The following is a 23,341-nucleotide window of genomic DNA, read 5'->3' on the forward strand; positions in this document are numbered from 1 at the left end:
ATTGTCAACATGTGTTCTTCATATGTATGTAATTGACTTTTTGTACATTGTGTCTTCAGCATAGCTAGCATCCAAACTAAATAAATTCACTTTAATAAAGTCATACCTATTTTAAATAAATGAATTGGCAAGTTTGAAGCCAAATTTAGTAACATTTCTAAATACTCTCCTCTCGTATGCCAAACTAGAGCTCTGGAAAAGGTTATAGACATCTGTCAAAGCATTTTGCCGAAGAATTTTTGACAAATATAATAGTTTGAAGTATCCCATATGCATTAATGTGGCTTATTCTCTGTCAAAATGCCTTGAAGATACTTGAAGAATGGAAGGATCGTGCTATAGTTAATTATGTACCTTTCCAATTCTCAGCTGCTCCTGCATCATATTCAGTCCTATAACTTGTTTTAGGTAAAATTGTAACAATAAATAGGTTACATATGGGGAAAATTTGTTTTCATGTTTTTGTGCTTTTATGTTTTTATGTTTTTAATGTTTTTATGTCAAGTGATAACTCCTTTATGTGATTATAGGTCATTCAATGGATCTTGCTAATGATTTAAAAGTTTAAGGAAACATCATTAGGAAGATCACACTATGGCGTGTACTTGTTGTTTTGCTTGCCAACCAATCAGTATTCATAGCAGTATCTTACAAAGATGCTAGAAAACATAGGCGTAAGCGAAGAAGAGCTACTTGTCCTTTCTATAAACGTATTATATATTCTAATGACACGGATTGTCATGACCAAATACGAATGAGTAGAGGAGCTTTCTTCAAGCTTTCCAATATTCTAAGGGAGACAGGGAGCATTCAAGATACGGTAAACATGAAATTGGAAGAACAATTGGTCATGTTCCTTCATACCCTCGGCCACAATCTAAGGAATCATAAGATTGGCCATAACTTTGGCCACTCAGGAGAGACTGTAAGTCGCTACTTTCATAAGGTCTTGAAGGCTATCATATCACTCCATAGCATTTAATTTTTGCCCCCTTCTCCAACTACTCCCTTAGAAATTGCTAGCAAAGAGCATTTTGATCCGTACTTCAAGGTACATTTCCTACTAACATGTATTTTGTTGCTTGAGTCCTAAGTATATTCGTATATATTTGACAATGATATTTTATACACTAGGATTGTATTGGAGCAATCAATGGAACCCATATACCAGTTATTGTTGATGTGGACAAGCAGACAAAATCTCGTGATAGAAAAGGAAACTTGTCACATAATGTACTAGGTGTATGTTCATTTGACTACATGTTTCAATATGTTCTTGCTAGTTGGGAAGGATCAGCTGCAGATAGTCGTGTTCTTGCTTCAGCTCTATCAAGAGCAGATGCACTACTAGTTCCCCCAGGTATCTTAAATCCTATAATTAAGGACTATATTGTCATTATTGTAATACGTAGTTTTAATGTGATTTCTAATCTATAACTTTAATACATAGTTTTTATGCAATTTCTAATCTATAACTTTTATATTCCTTTGTATAGGAAAGTTCTATTTAGTTGATGTTGGCTATCCAAATGTTCTTGGATTTCTCGCCCCTTATCGATGTATGCGGTATCACCTAAAGGAGTTTTCTAGGGCAAACCCAATCAACAATGCACATGAGTTGTTTAACCACCAACACTCCTCTCTCAGGAATGTGATTGAGCGCACATTTGGTATTTTGAAGCAACGATTCCCTATCCTAAGGCATGCAACATCCTATAATATTGTGACTCAAACGAAAATCACGTTAGCATGTTGCATACTTCACAATTTTATTACAATAGAGGATAGGGTTCCACATGATTTGGAAATTGAAGATGAAGATGATCATGATGGGGTAAATATGCCAATCCTTGACACTTATGGGATGACTCCACGAGATAAAGATGAGTGGGGAAACTTTCGAGATGAAATAGCACGAAGGATGTGGGAGGACTATAGACCTGGACATTAGTTTTCTTTTTCTCTATTGACAATTTTAACTTCATTTCTGAAGAACTAGAATACTTGCATCGACACTTTATATAGACTGTTGATTCATTAACACTGATAAATGATTAAATTATTTTGGATTGACATGAAATTGTCCTGCCATTGATTCATCATTTACATTACTCTCATATGCATTATTGTTTTACTCTATTTTATTTATAAAATGACTTTGATATGCATTATTGTTTTACTCTGTTTTATTTATAAAATGATTGATGTGTATTATAACATGATGTATAAGGCTGACTTGTAGCATTCTAGGTAGATATATGCTTGATATGCTTGATATCTTCAACATCAACTTCTCTGTATGCCTGAAGCAATTTCTTAGTGTGTCCTCTTGATGTCTTCAGGAGAAACAACAACTGTACACAATAACATCTACAAAATGAAGAACCAGTTGATCGATCATATGTCCAAAGTATATTTGGGTATTTAACATGCTGTGTAATATACAACATGCTGGGTATTTAACATGTTGTGTAACATATATGCTTCCTAATTTCTACCACTGTATGTGCTGGATGTGCTGATGCAGATTTAATTAATTCAAGATATATATACTATTTTGATTTTCAGACAGAGATCTATATGCCATTGTTATTGATATGATCTTTGCAGTTTGAATTGTGTGTGTGTGTGTGTGTGTGTGTGTGTGTGTGTGTGTGTGTGTGTGTGTATTGAAACATGATCATGTAGGGGCATGACCATGACCCTATATGGTCATGCCTCAATACATATCTGTAGTGCTTTGGAGAAGCACCGCTTCATAACAAATACCATCAGTAATACAACTCACATGATTAACAATTCACCTGATACTTGCCCAAGGTGATCACTGGTAATGTCACATAATACATATCTATAGTCAACGATGTTAGATTGTGGTGACTGATCAGGAAAGTACTGTACATACTTCATAAATAGTGGGGGGAAATTTTTTTTTTGGGAAGTAGCCGACATATTATGGCCGACATATGGCCGACATGTTATAACCCTAAAGCGGTTTAATACTTGTATAAAAGGGCTTAGGGTTGGGTATTTTTCATAATGTTGTGATATGAAATTGGTTCTTGCGGTGGTATTGAGCTATAAGGGATTACAGATTGTAATCAGGTTGTAATCATTGGATTGTAATAAGATCGGGCTTGCTGTTTGGTGGACGTAGCCCAGGGATTGGGTGAACCACGTTAAATCTTGGTGCCTTGTGTTCATTTCTGTGTGTTCTATTATTTTTCTGTTATTGGTTATATTTGCATGTAGTTTTTATTTTTGTCCGTGGTTTATCCTAACAACTGGTATTAGAGCAAGGTTGTCTTTCAGTTATCCTCTGCAGGAAAGTCTTACGGTTAAGTGGGAGCCTCACAGTTGAGTGGGAGCGATGGAAGATGAGGGTAAGTTGAGGGTTGACAGGTTTAATGGGCAGAACTTCTAGTTATGGAAGATGCAAATGGAAGACTATTTATATTAGAAGGATTTATGGAAGCCGTTGGAAGGAAAAGCCAAGAATCAGGGAACTATGTCAGAGGCTGAATGGGATCTTTTGGACAGAAAGGCACTCGGAAGCATTCGATTATGCTTGGCACCATCGGTGGCATTTAATATTATAAAAGCAAAGATGACAGAAGATTTGATGAAAACCCTAGCGACATTGTATGAAAAGCCCTCCGCTTCAAATAAGGTATTTCTCATGAAGCATTTATTTAATATGAAAATGGCAGAAGGTGGATCTGTTGCAGATCATTTAAATGAGTTTAATACTATTACTAGTCAATTATCTTCTGTGGGTATCAATTTTGATGAAGAAATTAGGGCTCTCTTGATTTTGTGTTCTTTGCCTGAAAGCTGGAATGGCTTGGTAATGGCGGTGAGTAATTCTGTTCTTGGATCTAGTACCCTAAAATATGATGATGTGATCGGTGTTATTTTAAGTGAGGAAACTCGTAGAAAATCCTCAGGTGGATCTACATCAGGAAGTGCTTTAAATGCACAAAGCAGGGGCAGAACAACTGAAAGAGGAAGTAACTCTGGAAATCATGGGAAATCAAGAGGAAAGTCAAAGGGGAGGAGGTCTCAATCGAGAGGACCAAATGATTGCTGGTACTGTGGGAAACCAAGGCACAAAAAGAAAGATTGCTGGAATCGAAAGAAAAATGAAGGAGATAAATCAGATGGAGACAAGGAGGCAAATGTGGTAAGTAACAAATCCGAAGAGGATGCTTTGCTTCTATCTTTAGAGAGCATTGATGATTCATGGGTTTTAGATTCTGGTGCTTCATTTCATGCTACACCTCATAGAGGTTATTTCATTGATTATGTCCAAGGGGATTTTGGGCTTGTTTATTTGGGGGATAATGAACCCTGTTAGATTGTTGGAAAGGGAAAAATTAAGATTAAGTTGCAGAATGGGAATCATTGGCTACTACATGAGGTAAGACATGTTCCAAAACTAAGTAGAAATTTAATTTCAGCAGGGCAACTCGGTGATGAGGGTTGTGTAGTTACTTTTAATGATAAAAATTGGAAGGTTTCAAAAGGTTCCCTTGTAGTAGCAAAAGGTGTGAAAGTAGGCACCTTATATCTTTGTACAGGTCATATTGTTCCTTCTACTTTGATTATTTCAGAGAAAAATGAATATTCAGGAACAATTATTGCAATTGAGCAGGGAGAGCAAATAGTTGCTGTAGATTCTGATACAGCGCTGTGGCACAATAGACTTGGGCACATGAGTGAGAAAGGTATGAAAGTACTTCATTCAAGGAAATTTTTACCAGGTCTAAAATGTGTGAATATGGATTTCTGTGAAAGTTGTGTGTATGGAAAACAAAAGAGAGTGAGTTTTGTAAAGAAAGGGAAGGAAAACAAAAAGGAGAAATTAGAGCTTATGCATACAGATGTATGGGGACCAGCCCAAGTATCTTCCCTTGGTGGCTCTCATTATTATGTTACATTTATTGATGATGCAACTAGAAAAGTATGGGTTTATTTTCTTAGACAGAAAACTGATGTATTTCAAACTTTTAAGAAATGGAAATGCTTGGTTGAAAATGAGACTGGTAAGAAATTAAAATGTCTCAGATCTGATAATGGTGGTGAGTATTGCAGTCATGAATTTGAAGATTATTTCTCCACTAATGGTATTCTAGACAAAAAACTGTTCCAAGGACTCCACAGGAAAATGGAGTGGCTGAACGCATGAACAAGACTATAATGGAGCGCGCAAGGAGCATGAGGTTGCATGCTGGGTTGCCCTTACACATGTGGGCGGAGGTTGTCAATACTGCAATATATTTGATTAATAGAGGTCCCTCTACTCCTTTGGGCTGTGGTATTCCAAAGGAAGCATGGACTGGTAAGAAGGTGAGTTATTCTTTTCTCAAGACCTTCGGTTGTGAAGCTTTTTCTCATATAGACTCTGAAAATAGAACCAAGCTAGAAGCTAAATCAAAGAAATGTGTCTTTGTTGCATATGGCATTAATGAATTTGGTTATAGGCTTTGGGATTTTGAAAATCTTAAAATTATTAGAAGTCGGGATGTCATATTCAATGAGAAAGTGTTGTACAAAGATCTGTTGCAACAACATGAGAAGAAAGAAGATGATTATGTAGTGCTGGATGATACTCCAAAAGCTAATGTTCCAGCCATTCCTCATGATGTGCAACAACTGCAACAACAAATACCACACACACCAGTGAATGTTAGACGGTCAACAAGGCAAATTAGACCTCCATAAAGGTTTTCTCCCTCTTTGTATTCTATTTTACTTACTGATGTTGGTGAACTTGAAAGTTATGATTAAGCTGTGCAGGTGGATACTAAGATTCAGTGGGAGTCTGCAATGAAAGATGAAATGGACTCTTTGCTGAAAAATAAGACATGGGATTTGTGCAAGTTGCCTGCAGGTAAAAAGGCTTTACAGAATAAATGGGTTTATAGGTTGAAAGAAGAGGAAGGAGGTAAGAAAAGATTTAAGGCCAGGTTAGTTGTAAAAGGATTTGCACAGAAAAAGGGAATTGATTTTGATGAGATATTCTCTCCTGTTGTTAAAATGACTTCTATTCGTACTGTTTTAAGTCTTGTGGCTACTGAAGATTTGCATTTAGAGCAGATGGATGTTAAAACAGCCTTTCTTCATGGTGATTTGGATGAAGAAATATATATGGCTCAGCCACAGGGTTTTGAGGTCAAAGGTAAGGAGAACTTAGTGTGCAAATTGAAGAAAAGTTTATATGGCTTGAAGCAAGCACCTCGGCAATGGTATCTGAAATTTGACAGTTTTATGCATAAGCATGGATATAATAGGTGTCATTCAGATTACTGTGTTTATTTTAAGAGGTTGGATGATGATAGCTACATTATTTTATGTTTATATGTTGATGATATGCTTATAGCTTGGTCTAACATGGATCATATTAAGGGGCTGAAACGCCAATTAGCACATGCATTTGCTATGAAGGATTTGGGGATAGCAAAACAAATCCTTGGTATGAAGATTTTCCGAGATAGGAAGAACTGAACATTGATGCTATCTCAAGCTGATTATGTTGAGAAGGTGTTGCAACGTTGCTCTATGGAGAATGCTAAAGCTGTCAGCACACCTTTACCTGGTCATTTGAAATTGACTAAGGAGATGTGTCCCAAGACACAGGAAGAGGAGGATAAGATGTCCAAGGTACCCTATGCTTCAGCTGTAGGAAGTTTGATGTATGCTATGGTATGCACTAGGCCAGATATTGCACATGCAGTGGGAGTTGTTAGCAAGTATATGAGTCATCCAGGATTTGAGCATTGGAATGATGTCAAGTGGATTCTCAGATATTTGAGAGGAACATCCAATAAGTGTTTACACTTTGGGGGCTCTACTACTGATTTACAGGGCTATGTTGACTCAGATTTGGCTGGGGATATTGATACCAGGCGGAGTACTACAGGTTATGTCTTTACTGTTGGTGGGGCAGCCGTGAGCTGGGTTTCTAGGTTACAGAAGATTAATGCTCTCTCCACTACAGAGGCAGAGTATGTTGCTGCTACAGAGGCAGCCAAAGAGATGATATGGCTTCAGTTCTTCTTGGAAGAATTGGGACATCCTTAGAAGGATAATTATTTGTTCACAGATAGTCAGAGTGCCATTCATCTTGCTAAGAATTCAGCTCTGCATTCTAAAACCAAACACATACAGTTGCGGTACCATTTCATTCGGTCAGTTTTGGAGGATGGACAGTTAAAGCTGGAGAAGATACATACCAATGACAATCCAGCAGATATGTTGACAAAGGTTGTAACAAGGGACAAGCTGAACTCCTCTTTAGCTTCGATTGGTCTTTTAGACTGAACATGAATAAAAGAACAGTAGAGTCTAGGATGGTTTGATCCAGTGGGAGCCCCATGTGGTAGTGGTATTGCTACAGGATTAGTCTCCAAGTTGGATATTGTTGTTTAGTGTGGAGCCTGATCAGTCCCCAAGTGGGAGATTGTTAGATTGTGGTGACTGATCAGGAAAGTACTGTACATACTTCATAATTTTTTTTTTTGGGCAGTAGCCGACATGGTAGCCGACATATTATGGCCGACATATGGCCGACATGTTATAACCCTAAAGCGGTTTAATACTTGTATAAAAGGGCTTAGGGTTGGGTATTTTTCATAATGTTGTGATACGAAATTGGTTCTTGCAGCGGTATTGAGCTGTAAGGGATTACAGATTGTAATCAGGTTGTAATCACTGGATTGTAATAAGATCGAGCTTGCTGTTTGGTGGACGTAGCCCAGGGATTGGGTGAACCACATTAAATCTTGGTGCCTTGTGTTCATTTCTGTGTGTTCTATTATTTTTCTATTATTGGTTATATTTGCATGTAGTTTTTATTTATGTCCGTGGTTTATCCTAACAAACGATAATTTGCATTGAATACAAGGGTTGTTTAACATATTTCCACTGAGATAATGATATGGTAGACATAGCAAATGGATTCTTTTCATTTTAATAAAGTTAATGTAGAGAAGAACCTGTATCTGCTCTTGAATAGTTGGCACAAACTTATGCAATTTGTCAAATTAGGATTAAATGTGTTTTAGGATTAATTTAATGGAGGAAAAAATTGCATTCCAAGTGCATTCTTCTGTCTTAGGAAATTGGAAGACTCTTGTGAAAGTGTGATTCCATTTTCCTATGGTTGAGCAAGATTGTAGACATTCCCTTGCAGGTTGAGTTGCTGATGTCAAGATGTGGCCTCTCTATGGCTTGCGATACCATTGCTGGAAGTTTATGGTATTCTAATTATGAATGAGTACTAGAAATTTCCATTGCTAGTATTGAAGATTATCCTTGCTAATGGACTGGTTTATATTTGTTTTGTTGCAGTAATATAACAGTTGCTATCTTTGAGGGGAAAATGTCTTCTACTAATCTATTGACAAGCATACATGAGGAGGTTCGTATGCCCCCCGTTGCCACCCCCACTTCTACCCCTGTGGGTACCCCTATTGTTGGTTCATCTAGAAGTTCAAAAGTGGTGTGGAGTAGAGAGATGGAGAGAAAACTATTAGACTTGCTCCTTGAGAAAGTTACTCTAGGAAGGAAAGCTGAAGGTGGTTTCCGTAAAGAAGTGTGGACTGCCATAGAAAGGAGATTCAATGAAGAGCTGAAGTTAAATCTTGGAAGAGATAACTTCAAAAATAAGTTGAAAACATGGAAGTTGGTGTATAGAATAATGAAAGAGTTGTGGAATACAAGTGGGTTCGCTTGGAATGAAACAACCCAATGCATGGATGCCGAGGATAGTGTATGGGATAACCTTTTGAAGGTGATGTTCTCTTCAAAGTTTTTTTCAATTCTAATATCAAACATTTATCTAATTATTCAATTTTTCTAATGTGTAGAGAAATGAATTCAGGATTGCAAAAGTTTATAGGAGGTAGCCATTCACCTATTTTAATGATCTAGCAGTCATTATTGGGAATGAAATTGCAGAAGGAAATGAAGCGGCAACAACACAAGATCATGAAGATGGTAACCTTTTTGATGAGGCTGCTGCTGATCTGGATGATGATGAGGGTTTTAATACACCTGTGAACATTGCTGCTGATCTAGATGAAGATTTCATTCAGTCAAATCAATCCACTGCATCCACTAGAAACAATCATTCCACATTTATGAGTAGAGGGCCAAAGAGGAGGAAGGCAAGCATGGCTGCTTCCTTGGATGTGATTTCTGGAACTATCCAAAGGATAGAGGAGGGAATGAAAATGCCTCACACTATAAGAGTTGATAAAGATGATATTAAGATAGATGCTTCCAATTTGTTTGCTGCCTTGAAAGCAATCCCTGGACTTAGTTGGGATGCTATGACTAAGGCATCTAACACTTTTATGCATGAACCAACAATGGCTATTTGGTTCTTAGAGATGGATGCAGAGGTGAGAGAAAATTATATCAAATATAAGTTTGGAGGATTATAATATTTTTGTTGAAACCAAAATTTATGCTAATGTCACTCTTTAACATTTATGCTTATATTTGATGGATCTCCATACAAACAACATTGTGGAATATTTGTCAACTCATTTGCTGCTATTCTTATGTTTGTATATCCAATCCAATTGATGCTTCCCATGAGTTGTCATCTTTACATTTTCTACTATACTATGATAATCGTCAATGCACACAATATTTTACCTGTCATTGGAAATGTTTTGCATTAGCAACATTTCTTAATAGTGTTGTTCTTAATAGTGTTGTGCATTAGCAACATTTCAATATAATTTAGAAAACAATGAATGGATAAGTGTTTTTTTTTAAAATCTCAAGTATCAAATTCAGCTTAATGGCTTTTGATTTAATAATTTACACTGGTATTGGATTCTGTTGTATTATATCAATACTTGTGACTGATTTTAGCTAAAGATGAAAGGATTAAAAATTGTAGATGGTTAATGGTTTGAAATATGGAGTAACATTGATGTTTGCTAGTTTTGGTGTTTTAATGTATGTGTAAAATTATACCATCTTCGCAATTGAATGTAATTTTTAATGTTTTATATCTTCATTATTTCTACAGGGTTGATGGATTTGAATTTACCAATATGTGACTATGGTGTTGGCCCTGTAGTACTCAAGACTTCACACACAACAAATAATCCACAACGTAAATTCTTGTGTTGTCCAAATGCCAGAAAGGTGGTTACTAATTTTTTTCTAGGTTTACATTTTATGTAACAACTAATTATTGTGGAAACTACTAATTTAGATTCGGTATTGTAGGGGGAAAGTGGTTGTAACTACTTTCAGTGGGTTGATGATGTCCTGCCGGCATCAACAATAGAAAAATCTATAACACATGAAAGTAATGATTGCAAGCTGTGCAAATTATGAGAGGATAAAAAAATGTTTCTTCGAAGCATGTTGTGTATTATAATTGTTTCAATCTTACTAGCATATTGGGACCATGTGCATAAATGAAGTCAAAAGATAGAGCGACTATGTAGACTATAACATTTTTTATGATTTTCTGTAGAAACGATGGACATATTTAACAACGATTTGTCTATTTATTTGTTTACAACTTATTTATGATCATGGTAACTAATTTATGATTGTGGTTTGTAAAAGTATATGACCGGTATAGTCTCGTACCATTGGCTTTAAATTGTTCTAGTTTCATTTTTTTACAAATGTTGAAAATAGTTTCATTGATCTCATTTCTTGTTTTGCATGAGTCTTTTGACAAGAAGGGTTCTTCATGCATTGCCGTTGAACAAATATGCTTGAAATCTCTACTATGATCCACTATAAGGATTTAGATAGAAAATTGTTAATTTTGGTTGTTTTATTCCTTTTAACATAAAAATCTATGTGATCATAAATTCTTCATTGTCTTATTGAATTTCCAATATGATCACGATGAAAAATATATGTATGCCAACCCAATGATATCCTAAGTGCCCCTTAATTGCAGTTCGCATTACTCTGTTTTCCTTATTAGCTCGCATTTGCAAGATACTCAATAATGAACTCACCTTTTACTATAATTTGTCTAATTTTTTTAATAAATAAATTTCAAAAAATTTAGCTTCACTCTGTAAAATTAAAAAAATTTTAAAAAACAAAAAAAAAAACTCAATAAAATGTAAGGGAAAGAATATTATATTTTTAAAAAAATTTAAAAATAAACATATTCCAATTCCTATTGTGCACAACCAAACATGGAATAAATGTATTCTCAATCAAATTCTTGATGACCCAAACACAGAATAGGAATACATATTCCCATTTTCTATTCTTGGAATAAAAAATCTGGAATATGCATTCCTATTCTCCTATTCCTATTCCCGCCACCAAACAGGCCCTAAAAGTAATACGAATACCATGAACAATAAATTCTAGTGAAAAACAATTTAATTTAGAATATACATTTAATATAATTTTATCATTAAAAAATGGACCATCAAATTTTTGAAATATATTATATATATAAGTGTGTGTGTGTGTGTGTGTGTGTGTGTGTGTGAGAGAGAGAGAGAGAGAGAGAGAGAGAGTGAATGAGGGACATATATAGAGAGAGAAGGGAAAGGGGTAGGGGGAGGAAGGGATTGAGGGAGAGTGGAGAAGGGGTTAAAGCGAGGAAGGAAAAGGGAGATAGATATTAGGCAACATATATATATATATATATATATATATATATATATATATATATATATATATAGAGAGAGAGAGAGAGAGAGAGAGAGAGAGAGAGAGAGAGAGAGTAGTGAAATGATGGGGGGGAGTGAGAGAGGTTAATTAGAGGGCATAACTAGAGAGGGGGATGTGATTAGGGGGCATATATAAAGAGAGGTGAGGGATCCTATTATGTTTTTAATACAAAGATAACTTAGATAGAGGGGTAGAGAGAGGGTGATTAGGGTGTATACATAGCGAGAGGTAATGGATATTAGAGGGAGGGAAGTGTGTGTGTAGAGAGAGAGAGAGAGAGAGAGAGAGAGAGAGAGAGATTAGGGGGCACACACACAAAAGGGAGAGAGTTACAAAGAAGGTGCAGGGGGCATATCTAGAGAGAGAGGAAAGGAATCCTATTATGTTTTTAATAGAGAGAGCTTGGAGATAGGGGTAGAGAGAGGGATATGATGGTGAGATTACAGATGGGAGAGAGTGAGAGAGAAGGTGAGTAGGGCGCACGCACGCGCGCACACACACACACACACACACACACACACATAGAGAGAGATTGGCTCAATATAATGTTTTTAATAAGAGAGATGGGAATAGAGGAAGACTTTGATAGTGAATAGAGAGAGAGTGAAGGTTATTAGGGGTATATCTAGAGAGGGAGAAGGTGATTGGGGGCATATATAGAGAGAGAAAGAGGGGCAAGGGATCCTAAAATGATTTTAATAGAAAGAGAACTTAGGGATATGGGTAGAGAGAGGGTGATTATGGTATATATACAAAGAGAGGTAATGAATAGTGGAGGGAGGGAGAGATTGAGAAAGAGTTGGAGGAAGGATGAAAAGGGATAAAAGAGAGGGGGAGAGAGAGAGAGATCAGGGGGCATATATAGAGAGAGAGCGGGAAGAGATGGGGCGGGGGGGGGGGGGAGAGAGAGAGAGAGAGAGCATGCAAGAGAGAGAGTGACAATGGATTCTATTATACTTTTAATAGAAAGAGAACTTAGAGATCGAGGTAGAGAGAGGGTGATTATATATATGTATATGTACATGTATATATATATATACATATATGTATATGTATCTTTATATGTATGTATATGTATATATATGTATATATCTATGTGTGTGTGTATAGAGAGAGAGAACCATAACCTAATAGGAATGCCATGAACAATAAATTCTAGTGAAAAAAAATTTATTTAGAATATACATTTAATATAATTTTATCATTAAAAATGGATCATCAATTTTTTTAAATATATATACATGAGAGAGAGAGAGAGAGAGAGAGCGACTAAGGGACATATATAGAGAGAGAAGGGAAAGGGGTGGGGGGAGGAAGGGATTAAGAGATAGTGGAGAAGGGGTTAAAGCGAGGGAGGGAAAGGGAGATAGATATTTGGCAACATATCTAGAGAGAGAGAGAGAGAGAGAGAGAGAGAGAGAGAGAGAGAGAGAGAGAGAGAGAGAGAGAGAGAGGCATAGTAGTGAAATGATGGAGGGGAGTGAGAGAGGTTAATTAGAGAGCATAACTAGAGAGGGGGGTGTGATTATGGGGCATATATAAAGAGAGGCGAGGGATCCTATTATGTTTCTAATACAAAGATAACTTAGAGATAGGGGTAGAGAGAGGGTGATCATGGGGTATACATAGTGAGAGGTAATGGATATTAGAGGGAGGTATATATATATATATATGTATATATATATATATATATATATATATATATATATATAGAGAGAGAGAGAGAGAGAGAGAGATGGGGGAAGTGATAAAAGAGAGAGGGAGGGAGAGGAAGAGAGAGATTAGGGAGCACACACACATACACATGCAGAAGAGAGAGTTGCAGAGAAGGTGTAGGGGGCATTTCTAGAGAGAGAGGCAAGGGATCCTATTGCATTTTTAATAGAGAGAGCTTGGAGATATGGGTAGAGAGAGGGATATGATGGTGAGATAAGAGACGAGAGTGAGTGAGAGAGAAGGTGAGTAGGGGGCGCGCACACACACACACACACATATATATATATATAGAGAGAGAGAGTAGTGAAATGATGGGGAGAGTGAGAGGGTAATTAGAGGGCAAAGCTAGAGAGCATGAAGGGATATGTATTTGTGTGTGTGTGTGTGTGGAAAGAGAGAGATTGGCTCATATAATGTTTTAAATAAGAGAAATGGGAATAGAGGAAGACTTTGATAGTGGTTAGAGAGAGAGAGAGTGAAGGTTATTAGGGGTATATCTAGAGAGAGAGAGAGAGAGAGAGAGAGAGAGAGAGAGAGAGAGAGAGAGAAGGTGATTAGCGGCATATCTAGAGAGAGAGAGGCAAGGGATCCTACTATGATTTTAATAGAAAGAGAACTTAGGGATATGGGTAGAGAGAGGGTGATTATGGTATATATACAAAGAGAGGTAATGAATAGTGGAGGGAGGGAGAGATTGAGAAAGAGATGGAGGAAGGATGAAAAGGGATAAAAGAGAGGGAGAGAAAGATTGGGGGGCATTTAGTGGGAAGAGATGGGGGGGGGGGGAGAGAGGGAGAGAGCGAGAGAGAGAGAGAGAGAGAGTGTGTGTGTGTGGCAATGGATCCTATTATATTTTTAATAGAAAGAGAACTTACAGATAGAGGTAGAAAGAGGGTGATTATATATATATATATATATATATATATATATATATATATATATATATATGTATGTATGTATGTATGTATGTATGTATGTATGTATGTATGTATGTATGTATGTATGTATGTATGTATATTTATATGTATATATATGTATATATATATGTGTGTGTGTGTGTGTATACATATATGCATATATATGTGTGTGTGTGTAGAGAGAGAGAGAGAGAGAGAGAGAGAGAGAGAGAGAGAGAGAACATAACCTAAATCTTAAGTCTAACTGATGTAGGAGCATCCTAGGTTGCCTTGTTATCCTGCTCATTTTGTTCACTCTTCATTAATCGAGTTACCTAGTGTATGACAAGTGACTCTTCATTAACCAAGTTACCCAGTGTATGCCAAGTGACTCTTCATTAACCTAGTTACCCATTATTTGTCAAGTGACTCTTCATTAATGAAGTTATCCAGTGTAGGCCAAGTGACTCTTCATTAACTGAGTTACCCAGTTTATGCCAAGTGACTCTTCATTAACCTATTACCCAGTGTTTGCCAAGTGACTCTTCATTAACCAAGTTACCCAGTGTACGCCAAGTGACTCTTCATTAACCAAGTTACCCAGTGTATGCCAAGTGACTTTTCATTAACCTAGTTACCCAATGTTTGCCAAGTGACTCTTCATTAACCAAGTTACCTAGTGTATGCCAAGTGACTCTTCATTAACCTAGTTACCCAATGTTCGCCAAGTGACTCTTCATTAACCAAGTTACCCGATGTATTCCAAGTGACTCTTCATTAACCAAGTTACCTAGTGTATGCCAAGTGACTCTTCATTAACTGAGTTACCCAATGTACACCAAGTGACTCTTCATTTGCCAAGTTAGCCAGTGTTTGTCGAGCGTCAACATTTGGACTTGATTTTTGCAAGCCAAATTGCGGGATTTATTTTGTTTGCAACATTTATGTTAAGATATTTTTTTGGGATGTGTCCAGACCATTGTTGGGTCGGCCTTCCTCTTATGTAATGTTCTAAAATAATATGTAAGCCATTTTGACAAGTATATATAGAGTGTTTAGGCTTAGAGTTTGGAAAGTTTTTGGGAAGAAGATTAGAGAGCATAACTGAAAGTGTGAATTTGCAGTTCGATCTTTGAATGTGAATGTATTTGTAATTGGCTGTAACCCAGAAGGCCTTATGGCTGGGCATGAAGATATTTTGATAAATCAATAAAAGCATTTCACTCTTCTTCCTCCTGTGATTTTTAATCTTTGTGTTTGCTTTCGTTGTGTTAACTCTTGCAGGGTGTTTTGGATAGTTGGGTGAGCCTTTGGCCCTAGTTATTCACCCTATGCCTGCATCAGTTGGTATCAAAGCTTGAGGTTTGTCCTTGTGGAGATTGGATCATGTAGAAACCTTATTTGGATTTGGTTGTAGGGTGGCAAATCTATGGATTTGACCTATAACTTGCAGAGGGTTACGACCTTGCAAGAACCTAATTTGTAAAGATGGTTCATGGTAGAGGAAATAATGTTGATAATGCTATATTAGATCAGTTGAGACAAATTGTAGATAGATTAGATGTTGTGGAGATAGCCCAGAGGAGAGGAGCACATCTTGATGATGTAAGTGATGATGAAGTAGCAACACCAAACCATAATCTAGAACCTGAAGAAGATCAAGATGAGGAAAGATTGTTGCAAATATTGTCTAGGGAAAATTCAAAGCCTGTTGTAGAAGTTGTTCCTTATGATGGAAAATTGGACACTAATGTTGTGTTGGATTTGATCTCTGATATGGAGAAGTTCTTTAAGTACGAAAACACTCCTAATAATAGAAAGTGAAGATTGCAGTCACTAGGTTGAAAGGTCATGCATCAGTATAGTGGGAGCACTTGCAAACTGATAGACAAAGGAGAGGAAAGGAGAAGATCATAACTTGGTTAAAGATGGTGAACAAGGTAAATAACAAATTCCTTCACGCTGATTACCAAGTTAGCTTATTGAGAAAGATGCAAAATTTGAAGAAAAAAGACATGACTGTGTAAGAGTATACTGAGGAATTCTATAGACTGGACATCAGATCTGGACATGTGGATGATGATGTTGAGAAAATTGCAAGGTACATTAATGGATTGAGATCTGGAATACAAGATGAGATAAGTTTTGTGAAGTTGGAAAGTGTGGAAGAAGCATACCACTATGCTTTGAAGGCTGAGGAGATCTTGACAAAGAAGCATGAATAAAGACAAAGAGGTAGAGGTGGCAAATTCCAGAGAGGCGGAGGTAGAGCTTATGGTGAAGGTGGTCGATCTGAAAGTTCTGTGCAGGATAAAAGAAAATCTAAATGGAAGAATGATGATAAAGGCAGGATTGAATGGAAAAGTGGTAATTCTTACCGAGGAGGCACTAGTTCTTATCGAGGAAGAGGTAATTCCTATTCTAGAAGTGGATTTCATGGTAATTGTTTTAGATGTGGTAAAGAGGGACATAGATATTTTGAATGTAGATCCTCTGAAAGTAGGCAAGGTAACATAAATGTTGTGATTCAAGAAGATGATGAGGGTTCACCAAGTGGACTCGAGGCTAGAAAAAATTTGATGGTGAGAAGAATCTTATGTAATAAGTGAGGTGATGAAGAACCTATTTTAAGGAGAATTCTTTACAAGACAAGATCTAAGATGGCTGAAAAATGTTGTAAAGTGATCATTGACAATAGAAGTTCTACCAATCTGGCATCAAAAGAGCTGGTTACAAAGTTGCAGTTGCAAAGGCTAAAACATCCCAAACCTTATCATGTTTCATGGATCAAAGATGAGCATAAGATATTGATAAGTGAGCAATGCCTTGTGAAGTTCAAAATTGGACATTACTTTGATGAAGTTTTGTGTGATATTATGCCCATGGATTGTTATCATATTTTGTTGGGTAGACCTTGGCAATATGATAGATATGTTGTACATGATGGGAGATTGAATCAATATACTCTTTGGGTAAATGGAAAGAAACAAAAATTGTTTCCTTTGATCGAAAGTTCAGATGAGGTTAATTGTACTACTATAAAAATTTGCACGGTTAATGGGAAACAATTTGAAAAGGAAATGAAAAAGAATCAAGTCTGTTTTGCTATAATTCCTAGAAAATTGAGTTTTGTCAATGGAGATCGAGTGCAAGAAAATAGTGCTAACTGAGTGCTAGTCAGTGGTGACCGAATGACAGATGGTAGTATTGACCGAGTGCCAAAAGAAATTGTAGAGTTGTTGAATGAGTATAAAGAAATTATTGCTGATGATATTCCTGATGGTTTACCTCTAGTAAGAAGTATAAGTCATTGTATGGATTTGATCCTTGGAGCTAGTTTTCCAAATGAAGTACCATATAGATTAACACCTGCAGAGAATGAAGAACTTAACAAACAAGTGCAAGAGTTGTTGCAGAAAGGTTTGATCAGAGAAAGCTTGAGTCCATGTGTTGTACCTACTATATTAGCACCTAAAAAGAATGGATAATGGAGAATGTGTACTGATTCCAGAGCCATTAACAAGATAACAGTGAAATATAGGTTTCCTATGCCAAGGATGGATGACATAACGGATTGTTTGAGTGGAGCAAAGTATTTTACCAAGATTGATTTGAAGAGTGGCTATCATTAGATTAGAATCAAAGAAGGTGATGAATGGAAGACTGCTTTCAAGACAAAAGATGGCTTGTATGAATGGTTGGTTATGCCTTTTGGTTTGACTAATGCACCTAGTACTTTCATGAGGTTGATCAATGAAGTTATGAAAAGATTCTTGGGTAAGTTTGTGATTGTTTATTTGGATGATATTTTGATATTCAACAAGACTAAGGAAGAACATCTTGAGCATAGTAGACAAGTATTGTAGAGGTTGAAAGAGAAAAAGTTGCTGATCAATCTGGAAGAATGTTCTTTTATGCAAGAGGAGATTATGTATTTGAGATTTGTGATTTTAGTTGATGGATTGAGGATGGATCCTGAGAAGGTTAAAGCAATTTTGGGATGGCCTACACTTAAGAATGTGGGCGAGGTAAGATCATTTCATGGTTTGGCTAGTTTTTACAAAAAGTTTATAAAGAATTTCAGTGTTGTTTGTAATGCTATGACTGAAATAATGAGGGGAGATAAAAAGGAATTCAAGTGGACACATGGAGCTGATAAGAGTTTTGAGACTTTGAAACAAAAGTTTGTTGAATTACCTATATTGGCTTTACCTGATTTCAACAAAGTATTTCAAGTTGATTGTAATGTAAGTCGTAATGCAATAGGAGCTGTATTAAGTCAAGAAGGTAAGCATGTTGCTTTCTTTAGTGAAAAGTTGAATGATGCTAAAAGGAAGTATTCTATGTATGATCAAGAATGTTATGCCATTGTTCAAGCATTGAATAAATGGAGACATTATTTGATTCCTAAGGAGTTTGTGTTGTATAATGATCATAAAGCTTTACAGTACTTGGGAAGTCAACATAAATTGAATCAAAGACATATGAAGTGGGTTGAGTACTTGCAGAGTTTTGCATTCGTGATTAAGCATAAGAGTGGAGTTACTAACAGAGTTACTGATGCATTGAGTAGAAGACATTCTTTGTTGACTGAAATGAAGGTCAACGTTCTCGGTTTTGATGAAATGGAAGAATTGTATGATGTTGATCCTAATTTTTTTGAGGTGTGGAGAGAGTGCAGAGCACCAAATTTGACAGACCACATAAGTAAGTACGATGAATATTTCATTCAATAAGGTATTTTGTTCAAAGGTATTCAGTTGTGTATTCCTAGAAGTCCTATGAGGTTGAATTTGATTAAGGAAAAGCATAGTGGTGGATTAGCTGGACATTTTGGAATTGATAAGACATTGAATTTGCTGAAAGAGAAGTATTATTGGCCAAAAATGTATAAGGATGTTCACAAATTTGTAAAGAGTTGTGGAGTTTGTCAAGTTGCAAAGGGAGTGAGTCAAAATACTAGTTTGTATACACCTATTACTGTTCTTAAGAAACCTTGGACTGACATTAGTATGGATTTTGTTCTTAGATTGCCTAAAACAGTGAAGGGGTATGATTCTATATTTGTTGTAGTGAACAAATTTTCTAAGATGGCTCATTTCATACCATGTAAGAAGACATTAGATGCTGCATGTTGCTGAACTTTTCTTTAAAGAGATTGTGAGATTGCATGGATTACCAAGAAGTATTATTTTAGATAGAGATAATAAGTTTGTTGGTTATTTTTGGAAGACTTTGTGGAAGAAGATGGGTACTGAGCTAAAGTTGAATTCTACATTCCATCCACAAACAGATGGACAGACAGAGGTTGTGAATAAAAGATTGGGAAATTTGTTGAGATGTTTAGTTGGGAATAAGCCAAGTAATTGGGATATGGTATTGGCACAAGCTGAATTTGCATATAATAATTTTGTGAATAGGAGTATAGGGAAGACGTCTTCTGAGATTGTTACCAGAATGCATCCTAGAGGTATATCAGATTTGAGAGATATTGTTGGTGAAGAAAAGAAAAGGGTTGCAGGAGAAGAATTTGTTGATTTTATGGAGTCTTTGCATAAGGAAGTGAAGTTGAGGTTGGAACAAAGTAATTAGAAGTATAAGGAGAATGTTGATCAGTTTAGAAGACACCATGATTTTCAAGTTGGTGATGAGGTGATGGTTCATCTAAAGAAAGGAAGATTCCCAGTTAGAACATACAGTAAGCTGAAGATGAAGAAATTTGGACCTTGTAAGATCTTGAAGAAGTTTGACAGTGGTAATGCTTATGAAGTTGAGTTACCTAATGACATGGATATATATCCTATATTCAATATTGCTGATTTGTATAAGTATCATGAGTCAGATGATGAAGTTGTTGTATTAGAAGATTATCCTAAGAAGCAGATTGAAGAAGTTGAACAGATATTGGATCAGAGAGTTGGCAGGAGCACAAGAGGAAAAGGTTATTATGAATATTTGGTAAAATGAAAGAACGGGCCTATTGAAGATGCTTCATGGATTTCGCAATCTGAGTTGGATTCCACTCAGATTGTGACATCTCAATGATTCAGGAGAATCATTCCTTTCAACCCCGATTGTTTGATGCAGGAGCATCCTGGGTTGCCTTGTTATCCTGCTCATTTTGTTCACTCTTCATTAACTGAGTTACCCAATGTATGCCAAGTGACTCTTCATTAACCTATTACCCAGTGTTTTCCAAGTGACTCTTCATTAACCAAGTTACCCAGTGTATGCCAAGTGACTCTTCATTAACCGAGTTACCCAGTGTATGCCAAGTGACTTTTCATTAACCTAGTTACCCAATGTTTTCCAAGTGACTCTTCATTAACCTAGTTACCCAGTGTTCGCCAAGTGACTCTTCATTAACCAAGTTACCCAGTGTATGCCAAGTGACTCTTCATTAACCGAGTTACCCAGTGTATGCCAAGTGACTCTTCATTAACCTAGTTACCCAGTGTTCGCCAAGTGACTCTTCATTAACTAAGTTACCCAGTGTATGCCAAGTGACTCTTCATTAACCTAGTTACCCTTTGCCAAGTGACTCTTCATTAACCGAGTTACCCAGTGTATGCCAAGTGACTCTTCATTAACCTAGTTACCCTTTGCCAAGTGACTCTTCATTAACCGAGTTACCCAGTGTATGCCAAGTGACTCTTCATTAACCTAGTTACCCTTTGCCAAGTGACTCTTCATTAACTGAGTTACCCAGTGTATGCCAAGTGACTCTTCATTAACCAAGTTACCTAGTGTACACCAAGTGACTCTTCATTAACCGAGTTACCCAGTGTACACGAAGCGACTCTTTATTTGCTAAGTTACCCAATATTTGCTGAGTGTCAGCATTTGGACGTAATTTTTGTGAGCCAACTTGCGAGATTTATTTTGTTCGCAACATTTATGTTAAGATATTTTCTTGGGATGTGTCCAGACCGTTATTGGGTCGGCCTTCCTCTAATGTAATGTTTTAGAATAATCTATAAGCCATTTTGGCAATTATATATAGAGTGTTTAGGCTTAGAGTTAGGGAAGTTTTCAGGAAGAAGATTAGAGAGCATAAATGAAAGTGCAAATTTGCAGTTGGATCTTTGAATGTGAATGTATTTGTAATTGGTCGTAACCCAAAAGGCCTTACAACTAGGCATGTATGAAGATATTTTGATAAATCAATAAAAGTATTTCGCTCTTCTTCCTCCTGTAGTTATTGTTCTTTGTGTTTGCTTCCGTTGTGTTAACTCTTGGAGGGTGGTTTGGATAGCTGGGTGAGCCTTTGGCCCTAGTTATTCACCCTATGCGTACATCACTAACTCTAATCTTGCTCATAATCTCATCCTTAAACTCAAATTGAAAACTTTATCTTAACATTAACCATATGCATGTATACCTTAATAGGAACCCAAATAAATTATAATCTAAATACTAACCATAATCGTAACACCCAATCATAATTATAACCCTGACCTTAATAAACTTTAATTATAATTGATAACATAATAATACTAATTGCCACTTTACTATAATCCATATTATAATTAATATTAAATATATTAATAATACTAGGCAAGAGCCTACAATGTATCAGTAAATTGTGAGCCTCTCATTGAGGAGGTCCAGGTTTGAATCTACTAGAGATTAACATACAATAATAATAAATCTTAACAATAATAATAAATGAATAATAATTAATCTAGCTTCGACCGATTACCTATCAAAAAAAATTTAAATTTTATAATATATATATAATTAAACATAATTAATATTATTATATTAAATATAATGATATAATAATTCTAATAGAGAGACTTGTATTAATATAATATAAATATATACTTAATAATAATAAAATGTCTTCCATGGTGCGCTGTGACTGATATATATATATATATATATATATCTTCTTCTACCCCCAATCGATCCAAGTTTGGAAAAGCAACCAATTGCAATATTAGATGAAGGTCTATTTTATTTTAATAATTTCATGCATTGTTTTTTATGAACAATGGCTTTGTGATCTCTTATTTTTAATTGAAGCACATGCTTCACCACAAAACCAAAATTAATGGGGCGCTAAAAACAGATTCAGGTGAGAAATTCTACCAACCTTCTCGAGGCTTGGATTTACTTATATATATGTACCATGAGTCATCCTTTTCAAGGCACCTATTTTAATTCAAATCCTATAGAATTTTTGTGGGTTGTAATTTGAATTAAAATAAGTGGCTCTATAAGAATGACTCTTTACACACACACACACACACACACATTGACTTGTGGTTTACAACTCACTAATAAAAAGAATGATTGCCATATTACTATTACTAAAGTAGTCATTATCCAAATAAAGATGAAACCATTGTCAACCAAAAAAATATTTGAACATATTTAATAAGGAAAGTGATGGAGTGATAGGCCCCTCAATTATCATTTTATTTTTCTTTCATTATTTTTCAGACAAAGTATCATTGTCAAATTTTATATTTTTTCAAAAATATTAGATAAACTAGAGTAAGCAACTTGAAAATTCAATGATTCAATTCATTTAAGAACAAACGTTACTTTTCTTGTTAGAGAAGTATTCTTGGTTTTCTTCCCAAACCCTATGGTTTTTTAATAGCTTTCATAGTAATGGGTATTTTAAAATATTTTTTAAAGTTCCTCCTACTTCAAACCCCCAAATTTTACTCTAAATATCCATTGAAGCCTCTATAGATTACTTGGTGCCACAAAGAACATCCTTTTATATAGTCATAGAACATCCTTTTCTATACATGCAAAAATTTATACCACAACCACAATTTTGGTCCCTATTGAATTGATGGATTCAATTTTGTGGAAATTGATATCAGATCATTGGCCAACATGGAAAGTAATACTTTACATTTCAAACAATGAATGTAGATGATCAATCTAATGGTCAACTAAGTCCTTTTAAAGAAAATTACACCGTTGATGTCTAATTTTTAGCTTAGACACTTTCATATGGAAAACAAATGTGGAGCACAAGAATGTACCTATGTGGGCTTTTGATGTTAGTTTAATGCTGATAGTTC

Source organism: Cupressus sempervirens, chromosome 11 (genome assembly GCF_028749045.1).
Source record: "Cupressus sempervirens isolate cs-2001-9-10 chromosome 11, ASM2874904v1, whole genome shotgun sequence".
Classification (NCBI taxonomy): domain Eukaryota; kingdom Viridiplantae; phylum Streptophyta; class Pinopsida; order Cupressales; family Cupressaceae; genus Cupressus; species Cupressus sempervirens.